The sequence below is a fragment of the Ambystoma mexicanum genome, chromosome 13, assembly GCF_040938575.1.
Source record: "Ambystoma mexicanum isolate Mex_15411 chromosome 13, UKY_AmexF1_1, whole genome shotgun sequence".
Classification (NCBI taxonomy): Eukaryota; Metazoa; Chordata; class Amphibia; order Caudata; family Ambystomatidae; genus Ambystoma; species Ambystoma mexicanum.
In genome coordinates this window covers 346510108-346524535 of record NC_090938.1, presented here as the reverse complement: position 1 = coordinate 346524535, position 14428 = coordinate 346510108, and the positions used below count along the sequence as shown (strand labels likewise).

Genomic DNA, 14428 nt, shown 5'->3' with positions numbered 1-14428 from the left:
ACATTGTTGCGCCTCGATCTGCCCTCAGTGTCATCTGCTCTTGCTTCCAGGAGTTTTATTCTTGCCATCATGCCAGCCATCTGACGGTTGACTCCGCGGAGGTTTGTCTTCAGTTTCGGAGATCCGCATCTCTGCCTCCCCGGTGCGTGACGTTAGCTTCTGGAGGTAGTGTCTTAGCAAGGATACGTCTGCACCTATGCTGTCCATCTTTTTCTCCATGGAAGTTCTAGAGCTGGCAATGGCACTCATAATGTCTCTGAGGGAGATATTCTCTTCCATGCTATCCGGGTCTTGTTGTAGTGGTCTCTCTGGGGAGCGAGGCATTGGTGTAGTTGCATATTGTTCAATCCTGCTTTGCGTGATGGTCTTTCTGGGCTTATCTTTCCCCATTGCCGGTATTTTGGTGAAGTGGCTGTGCAGGTCCAAGATCCGCCTGGAAGGGGGGGCTCGCTGTAGGGCAAGGGGGCAAGTATTGCCGAAAGGGAGGGAGATTCCGGTATGGTCGGTCCAGTCTTTCGACTCTATGCAGTAGGGACGTTTACAGTTCCTGAGTGCATGTCAAGGACAATCTCACAGTGGTGAATGGGAGTCCTATGAGTGTGCACAGGGAGGACAGTTGTGCTTAGTTTCCCATAGTTGCATTTATCGTTGTGGGAAAAAACAGTGCTGTCCAAGCTGAGGAGGCACAGGGGTAGCCGTCTCTTAGAGCCTCGCAGCAATGGCGTGGTTGTTTTATTGAAGGCCTTCTGGTGTAAAGGCAAAATCTCTTGGAATTTTTCGTCGCTGCTTGCTGGCAGTACACGCTAGATTACTAAGTTTTTGGGGCTGGGAGCGTGGTCTTTGTCCGTGTATGTCTGGGCAATGTCACACAGGATGGTCGGGTTCTATCACGCGTCCCCAGGGACGCCGGCGATATGGGCAGGAGTTGGCGTAGGAGCTGTTGGAGTGCTCCCCGCGGCTCTGTGCACCCGGGTTGTTTCGTTTCTTCGCTTCCGTGCAGAGCTCTCCACGTGTCTCTTGGCGATGGGATTCCTGCGGCCTATGTGAGGAGGGGCGATGGTTCACTGCCACCCGCCAGGATCAGCTCTCGTTCCCTCCCCTCTCCTTACCAGCATATGATTGTCCGCGGCCGCCGGGGAGGACGTGCGGGCGCTCTACGAGGAGCGGAGCACCCGCGTCCACAGCATAGGAGCCGGATTCCGCCTTGCGTTGGCCCCCTCCGAGGAGGGGGGGGGCTCTCCGGCGCTTACCCATGCGATCGGGTGACAGCCTCAGGTTCTTTCCGACGCGATGGACTCCCGGCTGTGCGTTCCGCACGTCCGCCGGCAGTCTTCTGGGTCCGTTGCTGGCGGGAGGTTCTCCCTTCGCAGTTGTGCACGCGGAAGCGTCCGATACTAGTCGGTGTAATCCGGCAGCTGGGGAGGCGGCTCGAAGCAGCCGATTCTTTTTCCGGAGCCGGTGGGTGGGTGATTGCGCGTCGCCCGTTCTCTCCTGGGCCCGCTGCAGCTCCAGGCCTCGCGGTCTCCACCTCTCGATTCCTCAGGCGGCCATCTTGGTTTCCCACCACTGTTTGCCGTCCGTGATCTCCGCGGTTTATATCTCGCACAGCACGCACCGATTCCGATCCAGGATGTTCCGGATCGAAGCAGCAGAGTTTCGGACGTCTCTACAATAGTTTTGGGACTCCGCAGAAGTATTTTAAGAGCAGGATGAATGAAGGATTGGGCTGGCGGCCGGGAGCGGCGAGGGATCACGTCCTCATCGTACGCCCGCTGGCCACGCCCCCTCCCAAGAGTACTTTCTTAAGCGCACTATAAAATATTTTAGCTCAAAGTGACATTTATTTTATTTAAGATGATTTCCTCAATTCAGATTGTGTCAGATTTCACCCCTCCCCCCCCCCCCCCACCCTTCCTGACAAAACATCCAATGTACGATTCGGCTTTGTAATCCAATGTGGAGAAGCGCTTGCAAATATGGGTATTGAAATTGTCCTAGTTGTTAGCCAAGCAATGCCATCTGCATAACTCTTGGTGCGACTTTTAAATAGCGGGCCACAATTATAGCAAACCCTGGCATGTCACGGTGGGCAGGCGTTTGGCATTTTGTTCCCGATAATCGACATGCCAACAAATGTGTTGGAACAAGGTCTACATCAAAAAAGATTCCATATAGAGGTTTCTAGGCAAGCCCTGGACACAGTGTCTGGACGCATGAAGCATACTCCAATGCACCTGAAACCCCGGCTAACTATTGTAGACTATCAATTCTGATCCTGATGGTCTGGAACATCCTGGGACTCAAAGACGGTGGCCGATAAGAAAAGACTAACCTCATGAAGTACATTAATTTGTCTACAACAACTGAGCGGAGGTTGAGTATACGTCAAGGGTCTGTGAGATTCTCGCTCAATGCAAGGAAAGTTTCAAGGGGATGAGCTAGTGGAGGAGTTATTACACTGATTCGAAGGACACTCACGTTTAAGATCGAAAAGATTCCAGTTGTTGGAATAGCTCATAACGCTGTTTATGGCACCCATGGTTTAATAATTGTTAATGTTTATTTTTCCCCTAAAAAGAGTATGTTTGTTAATGGGAGTTTGAAGAGCGTGGTTGAGGAGCTGATGAACCATGATAGGGAAGTAAATATTATAATTATGGGAGACTTTAACGCTAAGTTAGTGAACACAGATAATAAATGTTGATAGAATGTGCCTAGAGCAGAGCTGTGGAATATGGGATAGGAGACTCTAAACAGGAGGAAGGACTCGAGAGGCAGAGTGCTTGGTTTATTTCGAAAGGATTATACCCTAGTTGAGCTTAACGGAAGAAGCAAGGGAGATGTACCTCCCAGATGCATAGGAAATAGTGCATCCACCATTGATAGTGGTCTAACGCATTGTTGTTTTCCTGGGTTGCAAATCATTCAGTGGCAAACTGATTAGATAACAACCATTATCCCCTTACTGTAGACATTAACCACCCTTCATCGGTAAACGCTTTACCAAAGATGACATTCTCAAAACATTATTTGTCATCTAAATACGTTGGAAAGGCCTTTTTTGACTATTATTCAATTACTAGAAAATAGAAACCTTTAAAGAAAACATGGACATGAAACATATAGAGGGCAATGCAGTAGTTAAAAGTTATGAAGCATTGATTGAGGGATTATGGTCAAATTGTATCTCTATAAATGTCGAGCCCTTTCAAGAAAACCTAAATAGGAATAGGGATCATGCTGGTAATGCCATGATCGCAGATTTATGTAAAGTTCAATATATGTAAATAGCAAATAAGGAAGGTTAAATGGTTATGTGGCAACCGTTTATTCTTAGTCTACAAAAAACTGCTGAGGATGAAAAATTAGGAGTTTTTTTTTTATTAAAGCAGTAGGATCTAATGGAGAGGTTTGTTTATAGGAAAGTCTGTAAACGCTTCTGGATGCTAGTGGCAAAGCACACCTAGAGATATTTAAGACTGTATAATTACCCCGTATAGGTGGATAAGCCACTATCGGCGCATCTTTTTTTTTTTGGTCTGGAGCGCATTGAAATTGATATTGCTAAGTTTGATGATGCTAATTTATCAAAGAAGTGACATTGTTTTTTAAAATTCTGGAATGCATTAAATCAATTAACCATGGTAAAGCGGCGGGGCTGGATGGTCTTCTTGTTAGACCTTTCTTAAATGGTTCCCTAACTGATGCTCCCTTGTTCGGACTAATCTTTTTAATGCACTTAGTCCGTTAGGAGATGAGCGGCTGCTTAATAATTCCTATTTTTAAAAAGGGCTCCTCTAGTGACCCTAACTGCTTCCACCCCATTTCTCTTTTGGGCACCGCTAGTAATATTTTTAACAATTGCCTGATGGACATACAGGCATGAAGTTTGGGCCAACTCCATGAATATTTTGACCGCGTCACAAGCAGGGTTTAGAAAGGGGTTTTCCACAACAAATCACTGTTTTGCATTAAATGTCTTTCTAGAAAAATACTCTATGTTTAGGGGTAAAGCTCAATGTAGCATTCTTTGAGCTGGAGAGTGCTTTCTACCCAATATACAGAGACGTATTATGGCGGAAACTGGCTGCATTGAAGTTCTCTCCTGGCCTTTTAACCCTCAAGTGTGTTATGCTAACATACATGGAGCAGTGCTGTGTTCAAGAGATGGAAGCCTCTCAGCAGATTTTGCTACCAACAAAGTTGTCAACCAAGGCTGCTCACTGGCAGCACTTCTAGTTGTTTGATTTATTTGGGATTTTGACACTCCATCCTGTAGGTGCAAAGTATATTATCCTGTTTTGCATAATATCCCATATGGAACACTTTTACATGCCAATAATACAGTTCACCTGGAATCAACACCAGGGGGCTGGCAGCAAAGCCTTATTTATACTGATCAATACTTTAGAGCACCCGGTTGAACATTGAATATGCATAAAACTCAAATCATGGCATCGGGTAAGGGCAAAAATCAATACTCTTGGATTCTCATATCAACTCTTTGCTGATGACACTCCAATCTTGTTCTCCCTTCCCTCCTTGTCTAATGAGCTACGTTAAAAAGGTCTTCCCGCCATCAAATACTGGATCGCATCTCACGCATGCTTAACTTCACTAAGACTGACGTTCTCTGCTTCCCGTCCAAACAGGCTATCTATAACTCTCCCCATCTTCTATTCTTCTCTCCCGACTACCTTCCCTGCTTGGCTTGCAACCTTGGTGTCTTCTTTGATCCAGCTCACAACTTCTCACTCTTCATCTCCAAATCTGCCACTGTGGCCAGACTTAATCTCCTCAGCAACTGTGCCAGCCTACTGTAAGGCCTACCCAACTATGCTTTTTCACCACTCGACAAAGTTCTCAACCTATAAAACACTCTTCAACCTTCCCCGATCCGCCTCCCCAGCCCATTGTCCGTTAAGCTGGTTATCTATGAGACGGGTCCAAGAATAAACTCATTATCATCGTCTTTAAAACTATCCACAGACTTGCCCCAACCTACCTATCAGCCATCTCACTCCCTACTCTCCTCCTCGCTCCTTACGACCATCCTTGGCTCCCCTCCTTGCCACCTATCGTGCCCCTTGTGCTTCCTCTCGTTTTCGCTGGCTTCCTCCACATGCTCCCCTACTCTTGAATGCTCTTCCTCTCCACATTACTCCCATTGTATCAGTATTTAAATTCAACCTACTAGCTTGCTTCCTTTTTAAAGAACCACTTGCATAGCATTCTACGCCACCACATCTCCCATCTCACCTCTTCCCCTTACCTCTCTGACAATACTACGGCATGTATCCCTCATCCCATTATCCTAAAACGTAGCACTTCCTCTACTTTCATGTTCCTATAATCATGCGCTACTTTCCTGTGATAGAATCTTAATAGGCCACTCTGAGGCTTTCGCTGCAATCGCTTTTAGGTGAGTTTACCACTTTCCATTTTTAGCATGCTTCTACCTCCCCTGCATCGTCTTATATCCACATCCTCTCACCCATTGTTAAGGACACAGGTCCCCCGCTCTCTGTAATTCAATGTTACCAGAAGTTTTTTGTAAGCATTTTTTTTGCCAAAAATGCATTGCTTTCCCTGTAATGTTCATTAAATACAAAATAAACCTGATTGAGGAAAGAATTGCTGTAGTGAACTCATTGTAATCTCGGCCTGTGTCTGCTAAGATTTGGAAAGTGGTAAACTCACCTAAAAGCGATAGCAGCGAAAGCCTGAGTAAGAACGAGTGGTCTATTAAGTTTCTACTACAGGTTTGGGGCCCGCATTTTTTTTGTTGGTACATTGCTGTTATTTGACAGCGAGATTGGAGCACAAACTGTGCACAACTCGCTGTAATAAAAAACATTTTGAAAAGGTAACCAGGCTCCAGTCTGGCACACCACTGGGTTTCTCCAATATAGCAAGTCAGGCACGCCTGAGGTGTGGAAAGTACTTTGAAGATGCATCTAGGATGTTTGAAAAATGTAAATAATCATAGGACACCTGCAGAAAAAGTGGACTTTTTTTAGTACAAATGGTACAGCGAGGGATGGAAAGTTTAACATACAGGAGTTTTCAGAATGAGTGCATTGCAGCTCTCTGACTATAAATAACTATTTTAAAACTGTCCTGGCGCAAAAAACACTTTTATTTGATCGGCGGACAGAAGAAATATGTGTAATCTACCCTTGTTGGAAACTTATTTTAGCCTACAGATGACCATGGTGGGAGGCAGGGATGTGTGCAATAGAACCCCCAGAGTGTAGGCGAGTATTACTGATGATTTCATTAAACCTGCTCCCACTAAATGCACAAATGAGATGGGGGAAGTTTGATGCAGAGTTTTAATCGAACTACGAGTACCTGAAGTCTTGGAACCTTTCTTATTGATTTTCAAAGCTTTAATTGACTTGTCGAAGAAGTGGTCAAAACCATATTTCTGTGATGTTTGAGATTCGGTCTTACTCATAATGAACTATAATATTAACTTTATTTGGGTTATCCATGATGACATTAGAGAAGCACTTTTACAGTGAATTAGACTCCATATTTGAAACTATGACAAGAAGATATGTATGGAATTAATTGCCACATGATTAGTCTATTGAAAATGTTATATTTGTTTTCGTGGATTTTAACATTGCTGTTTTTATACTATTGTGTAATTTGTATTCGATGTTAATGGAGAAATCCAATTTCCATAATGATTTTCTTCATGTAGGCACAGGGGTTCCCGGGGGAGAGTCGGCAAGTAGTCTCCCTCATCTGTGTTGCGACTTACCACCTGCCCCCACCCGTTTTGTGCCCTGCTCCTTGCACCCACACTCCCCCACTATTTTTGCTCTAGGCTGTCCCTTGAAGTGGAACCAGACCATCTACCTTCCTCCAAGAATGTTTGATAAATATCCTAGAGAAAGGGACCATCCAAATACTGCAAGCGGAATCCCGCATCCAGCGCCACTATTGTTTCCAAAATCTTACTGCTCACAATTTCTTATAAAAAAAAGCATATTACTTTCCAAATAGACACCTTTTCTTTTAAAAGTGAAGCTCACAGTTGATTTCCATATTTTTGTTTATGGAAATTGTCTCACAAATATCCTAGCTTGCCTTCCTTTTATTTGGATGTCTTTTCACATGGGACATATCCACATGCTGTCTTGACTCGATAAACTGCTCAAATGAAATTTAAATGCCTCCATCAATACTTATTAGGACACCATGTGTGGGTGATCTCTCCTTTGCTAACCAGACGTCTGTCTATGTACATGAAGCTAAACTGTGAGTAGTGCCTCTTCTAATTCAAGGTATGCTTTCTCTTTCTAAGTGCAGGCTTTTAGGTGGATGGACTGCAAGTGATTTCTGGTCTCATTTAAGGTTGCTGTCTCTAGTTGGTATTCAAGCCTTGCATAATAAGCTGCATGCTTAAGCAAAAGGGCAGGTATTTTTATCACACAAATAACACAGCTGGCATATTAGACATCTCAAGTTGGCTCGTGTTTGATGTCACAGGCTCAAGCGCAACATCCAAGCCCTCTCCCATGTATAACTTCTTTGTACCTGTTATTCCTCCAGCCATGTTACTGTTGCTGAAAATTCAGATGTTATTCAATTCCAACATTGATACATATTTCATAGAACATTTGTGTATGTGAAAAGGCCCACCATTACTTTAATTCTCTTAATATGATTTGATAAATACTGACCTCCTCAGCTAAACATTATGGGCACCAATATAATTGTATTGTCCAGCTGCTTCCATGAATTGAAACCTATCCGTGCGCTATACATGGGGGCAAGGGGGTTAACGTGGACAACCCTCATGGTTAACATGTTATACATGAGGGCTATCCATTCATAACATGGATAACACTGTTATTTCATTAACGGGTATCACAGGAAATTCATGTGTCAGTTCCGGCAGAACAAAAGCACCTATAAGTAAAATTTAGTGCTCCTTCATTTTACAGTAATGTTGAAAACTAGTGGAAGAAGTAGAATTTCTAAATAAAACTCCTTTAGGCTCATGATAGGAAGTTTTACTAAATAAAGCATCCCTACCATACTTCCTTATGTTTAGGAGAAGTGCCACACACTTAAAGCAACGGTTAGAGCCATCCACCTTGAAGGCTCATAGTACCCCAAGGATTCGGAACAGTATTATATTGTTATGTCCTTTGGTAAGCAAGACATAGTAGACACACGAGGACATGTTTTAAATATGTATTAAAGAATTTAGAAAACCTCTAGCCCCTATCTCTCTGGTGGAGTCCCAATGCTAGAAAAGAACAAACGGGTGCTCACCAGCATGTCTCACAAATAAACTCGGTTCTCCTTCCAAATCTACACTAACCTGCTGTTTAGCCACATAAGAAAGAAAGAAAGAAACAAACAAAGAAAGAAAATCTAAGCTACAGCTTAGTATTAGGTTACTCCCCTTTTGTGGTGGCTGGTTTCCTGACCCGCACAAGAGTTCTCACGGCCCAACAAAGGGAGAAACTGTCTTTTGTAGTTTGTTGAAATACTGGTCTTGTCAGGTAGTCCGTACAGTCTATAGTTTTACCCCTTCTTCTGAGATGAGTTCTCTAGAGTTGATGGGTCGGTAATTACAAAAACAACAAAGTTCTCTGTCTTAGCCTTGGGTAGGCTCCAAATCTATTCCACTCTGATTGCTCTGTCCTTTATTTCACCCCCTCGTGGGGTAGCTCTTTTCTTGGCCTACAGGTGGGCTATGGGCCTGCTTAGCCCTCTGCTGGTTACTGCATTTCTCTCCCCCCCCCCCCCCCCCTGCGGCATTCATACACTAAACCCGGCATGGGTTAGGGGCCTACTCAGCCGGGCTCATTTCGTTACTTTTCTCTCCGCCCCCTCCTGGGGTGTTCGGATCAATGACCCTGTGTGGGCTATAGACCTGATCAGCCCAGTTTGTGTGGTTGCTTCTCTCCCCCTCTCACAGGGTATTTGGCTTCGCAACCTTGCGTGGGCTTTGTGCTTATTTATCCCCAATTGTATGGTTGCTTCTCTCACCCCCTCGCAGTGTGTTCGTACTTTCAGCCAAGTGCAGACCCGGTTGCGGCCTCACAAGCCTCCAGCTGCTCCTCTGATACTTCCGTGTTCCTGTACAACAGTGGCACTGCTCTGTAGTAGAACTGGTCTCTCTGGCCCAGGTGGATCCGCGTCCTTGCCTCTGCTGTCCATGCGGCCGGCTGTTCTGTGCCACCTATCCCTTTACAGGGCTTTGCGGAGTAGGATGCTGGTGCAGTCTGCTTCGTTCTTCCACAGTCCCAGTCTGATCGGGACTCCTGCCCTCTCTGAAGCTGCCTTGAGTCTCCACTCACCACGTAGACTGCGTGGCTATCAGCTCCTCCTGTGTGGGAAGTCTCCATCTGTGGCTCTCCAGTGGAGTCTCCCTACCTGTGGCGTACGGCAGAATGTATGTTCCTCCTTGGAATGGAGATGAGGATTCCATTGGTCCTGGTCTTCCTCAAGAGGTGGCAACAAGATTGGTCAAAAACCAATCCATCCACTTTAAAGGGGTCCTGTAGCCTACTTGCAATGTTCAATTCACTTGTGAAGTAGAGGGAGGTGGGATAGAATCCTCACATAGTGGACACATCTCCCTAGTCCCAAAGGGGGTGGCTCCCCTGTAATATACATTACTGTGACTTGCATCCAATGTTTGTGGAATGTCGAATGTGGAATGTAATGGGAAATGTTAGTTCAGGACTGTTGGAAGTTCAGAACTGTTATCTTTTCTGTGAGAGCCGGTGGGACTTATGATAGCTCTTAAATAAATCATTTCCATCTCCCAAATGGTATTGAGAGCCTCATCATTTCAATGGCGACGAGCATGGGATAAAGCCCACCGAGTACCCGACAGAACCAAGGAAGTTTGTCTCATGAAGGAATAAGTGGACCGGTATTGGTGTTTCCAGGCATAATTTTTGACATTGCTAACAGCCTGTTGAGTGAGATCTGAGCATAGGGAGCTGAAATACGGAGAACCATGGCGCCAGTGATTTACCCTAGATACTGAACATTTTGGGAGACCAGTCGACAAACAAGAAAAAAAAAAGGAAGTACATTTCTTTTCTGCTGCAACCTATACAGCATTATCGTGTTTGAAACACCAACCTGTGCGTTATATAATTTGACTTACTTTCTATGAAGTAAAGATAGGAATGTATGCAGCACAATAGTTATGGCATTTAAATGGTGCATCATTTGAAGTTGCCTCACTGAAAGAATCCAACAGCAGGTGCTATAATGTTTGAATATGCACGTATCCGTCAGAGGAAAGGGTTTGGAAGCACGTAGTGACGTGCCAATACCCAGAAAAACTATGCATGCATTAGAGAAGAGCCCCTGCGAGCGTAACAATACATGCTGCCATATTGTGTACATTTTGAAACTAGTTGCTTAGCAACGCTGCTACGGAATTGCTTATAAGTCCAGCGATCAGTATCCAACAACGACAACTACATTACAATAATCAGCCTGATATGAGTTAGTGTCCTACAATAATTTTTATAAACAATTGATATATAGTATTGTACAAATAAATACAGTTATATGAATATATTTCAGACACTGAGATTTTCATCAACTGGAAACAACGGGCAGTTAAGCACATACTTCACAACTTATTGAAACACTTTGTTTGACTATATACACTCAAGGAAGAACTTGTGATTTTTAGTTCTACAAAGAACCCTGCAAGCATAATTGCATAATCTCAACCAGTCTATAATACTTAATAATTCAACAATGCATGGTATTCCACCTCCACATTATTTTTTTAACACAAAGGGAGAACCAGCATTACCATGGAAAAGGTGGAAGAAGCGTTTTGAACACTATGTTCTAGCAGCTATGGTTTGAATTTTGCCAATGAAAGGAAGAAATGTCTTTTGATACATTGTCTGGGCAATTATGGACAAGAACAGTTTGAAAATAAATGTTCCTGTTTTGTCTGATGCACAAGCAGAAGGTCTCACTGAATATGAAAAGTGCATCAAAATGCTTGATTTGCATTATGAAAAATCTAAGCATTGTTTTTCAGCGTTACCACTTTGGAAAAAGAAAACAAGAAAGCAGAGAATCAGTAAAATAATACATTACTGCATTGCGAGGTTTGGCAAACTCATGTGAGTTTGCAGCAAATCTAGATGAGAGGTTGTGGGAACAGTTTTTGTTGGAATGTTATGATGGCAAAGTAAGGGAGGCATTGTGGGCAAAAGGCAATCCATCTCTAGAAGAAGTTCTTAGGGTGGCGAAGGAAGTGGAGCACACTAACACAAGTGTGTAAGAGGACAGAAACTAAAGATAAAAAAAGTTGAAGATTTATAAACATCCAATGTTTTACTAATACAAAATAAGAACTCTACAAGAGAAAACAAAGTGTGAAGACCACAATTCATGAAAAGAAAAAAGGAACAAAGTTTAAGGATAGAAAATAATTCCTAGACCGCAGAAGATGCTTACGCTGTAACAGTACACAACACTTGGCGAGTAGTGAGGATTGACCTGCTATCAAGGTAATGTGTAAGAGATGCAACAGGGAGGGTCATTTCACCAAATACTGTAGAACAAAACAAGAAAACATAGACTGCATTGAGGAGTTGTGCGATGAAATGGAAGAATGCACTTTTTCAATAGAAGACTCAAATGTCATTCAGATTGATGATGCGGATTTAGAGAAGCCCATGGCAACCCTTAAGATGAATGATGTAGATCACAATATGGTTATTGGTTCTGGAGCGAAATGCACCCTTTTGCCAAAAGTATTATTTGAAGAGAAATTTGAAAAAGGAATAAGCTTAAGGGAAGTAGATATCGCCAAAGCTGTTGCCTATGGTGGCAGGCGCATCAAGCTTGAAGGTTGCTTTTGGTCCGTGTTTAAATTTAAGGATCGATCAGCAGAAGGAAATGTATATGTTTCAAAAAGAGGAAGATTGCCCTTACTTAGTTGGTCACATCAGAGGAGACTGAAGATAAAACTTGATCCTAGATAAAACTTGATCCTAGTGCCGAAGAGACTGTATATGCTGTGCAGCAAGACAATAAGTTAGCATCATTTGAACAACACTGTGCTTTTCGTGAGGCAAGAAACGATGACCATCATGTCAATACCCAGTATACCATGGGAACGTGTAGGGTTGGACATTGTGGGTCCTGTGAAGAGTGAAGGGATTTGTAAGTATTGCATTGTACGTATAGATGGGTCGAGATCAAGTGGGTAAAGAATATATGGTTAAAGGACATTTCTTTTATGGATGCCATTTTTAAAAGGGAAGGATATCCCACCACAATTGTTACAGATAATTGGGTACAACTTGTATCTGAGGAAATGAAGTTGTTTCTCAAAGAGAATGGTGTTGAGCATAAACTCCGGTGGTGATAGTGCGCGGTACAAATATCCTTTAACATAATCCAGAACGTTGTTTTCTTTATCATCCTCAAACTAACGGTATAGTGGAGAGGTTTAATAAAGTGATAAAAACAGCATTGGAGGAGCCCTAGCTAATAATGGCAACTGGAAAGAAGCCATTGAAGAGACCACTGTAGCTCATAGATTCACAACGCATACCACCACTGGTATATCACCATTTGAAATGCTGAGGGGCAGGAAACCTAACACTAGTTTGTCCTCCTTGGTTGGGCAGGGCCCGACTGAGAAATGTAAACTTCGAGAATGTTAAAAAGAGAATTTTACATACACAAAGGAGAAATAAAAGGTATTTTGATACTAGAAAGGCTGTTAAAAGTTGTGATGTAAACGTGGGGGACTGGGTCCGCATGAAGACTCCTCCGACATCTATTGGAGGTCACTGCAAATGGTCAGAACCTATATTCGTTATAAGGAGGTTTCATGGATCTGTAAAAGTAGCTGATGGAAAGGTTTGGAATGTAACAGGATCTGTAAATGTTATAATAAAGGTTCTTGTAGTTCTGAATCAAACAAGAGTTCTGGATTCTAGACAGAACAACATGGATGGAACACAGGAGAAGGTTGTTATACGTACCAAAAGGAATGTGGTAAACATACATATCTGAAGGATTATGTAAGCTAAGAATTTTTGTAAGAATCCTGTTTGAAACATACATGTTTCAACGTGTACCTGATATATGTATATAGCAATGTAATGTTCCAAGTACTGCAAAGTTTAAATGTCAAATGTACATTTTCTACCATTATTTTATATGCTTTTACTTTCGCTTATTTTGTTATTTGTTGAAGGAAGGGAGGTGTGTAATATCTTATTGTGCATTTCTGTGACTTGCATCCAATTTAATGTTTGTGGAATGTAGAATGTAGAATGTGGAATGTAATGGAAAATGTTAGTTCAGGAATGTTGGAAGTTCAGAACTGTTATCTTTTCTGAGAGAAGCTACAAACGATTTGGCCTAGAGCACACCTTTTTTAAGAAATGCAGTAGAAATGTTAAGATAATTAGTGGGGTGCGGGGGCAATATCAACCCTGACACTGAGTTGTATATAACAATGTGGGGAATAAAATGACATATATAAATACAAGGTCCATGCCTTTAATCTAGTGCTTAGTATCCCTATTTGTCAGTATTCACATACATATTATATCTTAAGGACCTGACACAGTTAGTCATTTTTAAAGTTGGTACATTAGTTTACCTGCTCAGAGTGTGTAAGGCGTTAAGAGTACTGTACTTATAAGCATCCAGGATTCTAAAATATCTGGAAGAACACGTACCACTGTGAAAATTGGACTATGATTTGATGCTCAGTACACATGTCTACTCATGATATATGAATTAGAGTTTGATGGATTGGTTGATTTAGACTATGAAGCAACAGTCACTACTTGAATTGTGAAACACAAAAGTCTTATCTATTTGATGACTTAACCATAACGTTACTAACTTTTGCAAATGTTTTGTTGAACTGCTTTTCTTTAAAAAAAAAAAAACAACCCTTTTTCAGGTTAATGAACCTATAGATGACTAGGTCATCTATAAATAAAGTTTTACTTTACAAAATTGTGAGAGTATTTGGTTGTTTTTGCAACGCTAGGGTGTGCAGGGGACGGGAGTGTTCCACAAGTTTTTGGACACCTGCTGTTTTCACATCTTTTCTGAGAGAGCCAGTGTGCCTTATGATGGCTCTTAAATAAACCATTTCCATCTCCCAAATGGTATTGAGAGCCTTATAATGTCATCCCCCTTGGAGAGAAGGGACGAATTGCCTTGAATCGTCAGTCCATGTAACGTCAAAGAAAAATCTATGAACCAAATGAAATGCTAAAATCCTGTTCGTTCTCAGAGATGGTTAGTCTGGAAAGTCACCTGACCTGAATATCCTTCAGTGCAAATTGTCAGCTTTCAACTCTTATACAATCTGCGAATATCCAGTTTACAAAACAATATATGTATAATTGCGTCAACAACAAATGCTGTCTTC

General features: G+C 42.6%; 1 protein-coding gene across 4 annotated transcripts in view; it reads left to right on the top strand.

The window, feature by feature from the left end:
• REM2 (RRAD and GEM like GTPase 2) overlaps positions 1 to 14428 on the top strand; it is a 667248-nt gene that overhangs the window by 21749 nt on the left and 631071 nt on the right. The gene's annotated exons all lie outside the window — the stretch shown is intronic.